This window comes from Corylus avellana, chromosome ca3 (assembly GCF_901000735.1).
Source record: "Corylus avellana chromosome ca3, CavTom2PMs-1.0".
NCBI classification, from domain to species: Eukaryota; Viridiplantae; Streptophyta; class Magnoliopsida; order Fagales; family Betulaceae; genus Corylus; species Corylus avellana.
Genome location: NC_081543.1, coordinates 32678573 through 32683523, shown reverse-complemented (window position 1 = coordinate 32683523; position 4951 = coordinate 32678573). Strand labels below are relative to the sequence as shown.

Here is a 4951-nt window from a genome sequence, read left to right as displayed (position 1 = left end):
CCTAAGGATTTTAGATATAATTTTCCTAATTTTTAATTACGTATATGGACACGTGTCGTGTTTTTGGGGTGCTGACGTGGCTTTTTGACAAATTTTGGATGGAAGTTAGATGGAGGTACCATCTCCGTCTTTAACCATTATCCAGGTACCATCTGTGATACGAAACAAAACCGAGAGAGCAAACACAACTATTTTGTGTACTAAACACGCATATTTATAACTCTCATGAAATACATTTTTCTGGATTATGAACTTTATCATTTGTGAAAATGTGCTACTTAACAAAACAATGACGATGAGACTTGTAAAAGCATTCATGTAAAATACGGACAAGACTACTTGTATCGTATGACATGATACACCAATTCGTGTAGGATAACGGCCACAGGCTTACTATACATGTTAACTCTATGGTCAAATATGTGTGTGTGAGTGTGTGAGTGTGTGTGTGTATGTGTGTGTGTGTGTGTTACATTGGCCTTGGATCCAATGGTTACTTCGTGACCGATGTAGCTTTAACGGGCATGTCACTTCATGACGTACATCATTAGTAGCGTAGGCCACCCAAGGTCGGACTCGGTTGGGCTGCTAGTGTTATGAACGGTAGCGTACAATGGTCGGGGCATTGGCTCGAGCCACCCCTTTTTTTAAAAAAAAAAAAAAGAAAAGAAATTAAGGGTTTTTAATCATTTTAATTTTTAATTACATATATGGACACGTGTCGTGTTTTTGGGGTGCTGACGTGGCTTTTCGACAAATTTTGGATGGAAGTTAGATGGAGGTACCATCTCCATCTTTAACCATTATCCAGGTACCATCTGTGATACAAAACAAAACCGAGAGAGCAAAAAATAAAGTTGTTAAACCACAGGGGCGAAAGAGTTGTGTGGCAAAAAATAAAATTCTTTCACTCTTGTTAATTTTTATTATGCTTGTGTGTGTTAATCATAAAATGTAGAGTAGGGAATTGTTTCATGATGAATATCCTATCATATTTACAGAGCAAAAAAGTTGACTAGGCCACAAAATTTTATACCTTACTTCCATCTCCCTGTTTGCAGGCACTGCTTTTAAAAGAGAAAGAAAGCTATTGGAACTAGTTGATCCAAGGTTTGGGCTCTAACTACAATAAAGATGAGGTTATGCGGATGATCAATGTAGCTCTCCTATGCACTAATGCTTATGCAGCAGTTAGGCCAACCATGTCTTCAGTGGTAACTGGTAAGCATGATTGAGGGCAATAGTGTTGTTCCGGGGTTGGTTTCGGATCCAAGTGTCTCAAATAATGAAATGAAAGAGGAAAGGTGGGAGCATTTTCAACAAATTAAAGAACATAATAAGAGTGAGAGTCAGATAGTGAGTGTTTCTTCTACATTGATATATAGTATGTCATTGGATGCATGACCTATGTAATGCTTCTTCTATATCTGCCGTACGTTGATCTATATACAGTCAATTTAGATTCGGATTACTTGTAGAAAAGAGCTTAGAGAAGTTGACGAAGCTCGATATCTCAATTTGGTCGCCAGTATAAATCTTAACGTTGCAATGGTTTGTTGCATATTTTTCATTTTTATTTTACAAGCTTTCTCAGATTACTGTTGTGAAAGAAAATGCATGATTACATATGTAACAGTCAAGCCTAGAAATTAAGTAAACCTAGTCTATATGGATCAAACACGTGCCACTATTATTATTATTATTATGGGAAAATAGTTTCACAAAAATCCTCGCCACATGGGCATCATTAATTGCATGTAATTTTTAGTCTTTTACAGTGTTTTAATTCAAATCCTATTAGTCAATATCTTTAATTAAGGCCCCAATTATGATTTGAAAGACGGAAAGAATTCATGTTCCTCTTGCTTTATATAAGAAATGAATAAATTAATTGAACATCTCTTGAATAAACTTGAGCCCTTCCGAAAAATAAATTACTTGAACATTCAATAATACTCGGTTCAATTATAATCCATTTAATTTTAATATGATTACTCTTCTTTATTCTTTTGATATTTTCTATTGGTATGAGTGCTTTCGTATACAACATCTTTCATGGCTGGAAAGCGCAAGACTATATGCAAGGGGGAGGGCTTTGATGGCCAAGCGAAAGGCCATCGACATGAGAGCACAATGTGGAGGCAGGACCGTCGGGGCCACGGTAATCCAAATTGATGTCCTCCAGCACTACGTTTTTGCATGGCTTGCTTCCACTGCATCGAAGAGTAACTGCGACTTTGGCATCTGAACTTCCCCATATATTTTTATATGTCACATTGCTGATTTGCAGAAGAGAGGGCTATCCACAATAATGGAAATCACAAATTTAATTAGTTAAGTTCTGTTAGAAAAAAAAATTTAAAGAAATTCTTTGTAATATGAAATTTCAGAGAATAATTTTGAAACAAAATGAAGATAAATAAGAAATTACCTGTTGACTGCAAGGGGGGTAGGGGCAATATTCTTGATCAAGAATGATGGGATTGCCGACCCGATCCATGAAAATGTCTTGAAATACAAAATTGGAAGCCGTACCGAGGGATGGAGCAGCCCATGTTTTGATTCTCACTCCATCAGAAGTGCCCCGAAAGGTGCAGTTTTTGACGACAACTCCGTCGACATCATCTCCATTATTTTTGCCGAGGCTCCCGACGCTTATTCCATGCCCGGGTCCACAAACAACATTCGAAATATGAACGTCTTTAGTTCCGGACAGCATGGCAATACAGTCATCGCCGGTACCAATTGTGGAACGTGAGATTCTAATGCCGTGAGAGCTTCCGATCTTTATCCCATCGGTGTTGGGGCTGTTGGCCGGAGCTGATATATTGATACGACTCATATTCAAGTTCTCACAGCCAAAAATCACAATGTGATTGTTCTTGCTGTTAATGGAACTCACGTGATCAATCCGTGCGTTGGTCACAAAATCAAGTCTCAATGTCTGCATTTGAGGATTTGTAAAACATGATAGTTAAACTTCTATGAAACTCGAAATTTTCTACTTTTTTCTAAGGCTTTCTATTCAAAGATAAGGTTTCTATTTATATGAAGAAAAAGGTGGAAATTTTTTTTTTTGAAAATAAGCAAAAACTTACCGTAGCTAGCCTAGGGCAATTAGAATTCTTGCTGCAGTCGTTAAGGCCCCAAGCTACCTGTCCTTGGCCGTCCAAGGTGCCACCACTGACCATCAAATGGTCAACATATCGAAAATTAATCCAACTATCGGTTGAGAACTTGGATGGATCAGCAGGAGCCTTGAGAAGCCCTCCGATCACGACGCTCACCGAGCCTTTGCATGGACCCTCAAATCTCACTGAGTTCACCATGTATGACCCGGGAGGGATCAAAACCCTACCACTTCCCTTCCATTCACATGCTTCCTTCCACGCCTTAAGAAATGCCTAAGAAGAAAGAAAAAATAAATAAATAAATATTTCAAAAACATGATATTTACTATCATTTACCCAAAAATTAACGTCTAGAATAATATTCACAATTAAAGTGTGGATGAGACCCATCTCATCCCACCCAGCAGACTCTCTAAACCAATTTCCTTAAAAACTTACCTACATCAGATTTTCTTTTCCTTTCTTAATTAAACCACAGAAAGCTACACTTTTATTTTTCCTCTCTCTCTCTCTCTCTCTCTCTCTCTGATTTAAAAGAACGTTTAAAGTAAAATGTTATTTATAGTAGACTGCTATGTAACTGATATACTACTCAGATGACGTGACAATGAAATTTAGACCATAATTTTTCTTTTTTTACATGCCCTTGTTAATTTTTAATCATCGTAATAATATAATAGTCATATAACAGTCTACTAAATATTGATACTCATATTTAAATGGTAGAGAAATGAAAAGAAAACTATTGTAGAGTGTTGTATTCTAGAAAAAAAGGAAGTACTCAATTTTTATTCTCAAAATTTAAGAGAGATCAAATGGCATGCATTGTCATATGAATTACCTGACTGTTATCGGTTGCTCCATCAGCAATAGCACTGTAGTTCAACACATTGAAAAACTTGACTTGGGCTCGAACTTCGGTAGCCAATACGATCAAAGATGTTAACAAGCAAGCCCAACCGAAACCAAGTTTTGAACCCATTTCTCTTCTTTCTTTAAATTTTCTCTCTCTCTCTCTCTCTCTCTCTCTCTCTCTAGGATGAGGATGACTCAGGGTTAGGAAAAGTAAGGCCCTTTGCTTGAGTGAATTTTCAATACAGGGTTTCAACTATTTATACAAGCTGTGTAGTGAATTAATACATTTCAGTTCTAACTTCATAACAAAAGAAAACATAAATATAATTAATCTAACAAACTTGATGTTCATGCACCTCATTATATAAAACTAATCTAACCAACTTAATGTTCCAGCTCATTATAATCTGGTTATCTATACCTTGTTGCAAGATTAGTGCTCTCCTATTCCGACCTTCCCAAAGCCTTGGTACTCGGTAGCACAGTTGAGACAGCCACTTACCAAGAAATAAAAACCAGCTTTATATTGGTTAGATTTAAAATTTCAGAAAGAGACATGTTCGTCTTGCGTCATTTCAAAACTAACATGTCTTTTAAAATTATCATTTGATCAAAATTCAATAGTAATTTACGACACATCCAACAATAAATTTAAAAGTCACATCAATTTTAGAGGGATACAAGTCATACATGGGAATCACATTTAACATTACCCATAAAATTTACCCTAGCCTATAAAATATCTGATACACTCCAAAGATGAATTTAATTAGTTTTACTCGCATATATGGTTATTAGAAAACTTTGAACAAGAATATGGTAATATCGTTTATAGTTAAAGGACATAAAATACTTTATGTGTGGATACACTTACTGTTGGAAATGGTGTCCAAACTCCAATTGATTGGATAATGTTTTGATTAAAACAATAGACATATACACTTAATTCTTGCATAGCATATATG

The 4951-nt window shown here is 36.1% G+C and overlaps 1 protein-coding gene across 1 annotated transcript in view; it reads left to right on the top strand.

Moving 5' to 3' along the window:
- The window catches only part of LOC132174452 (exopolygalacturonase-like), an 8230-nt gene that overhangs the window by 1628 nt on the left and 1651 nt on the right, over window positions 1-4951 (top strand). The gene's annotated exons all lie outside the window — the stretch shown is intronic.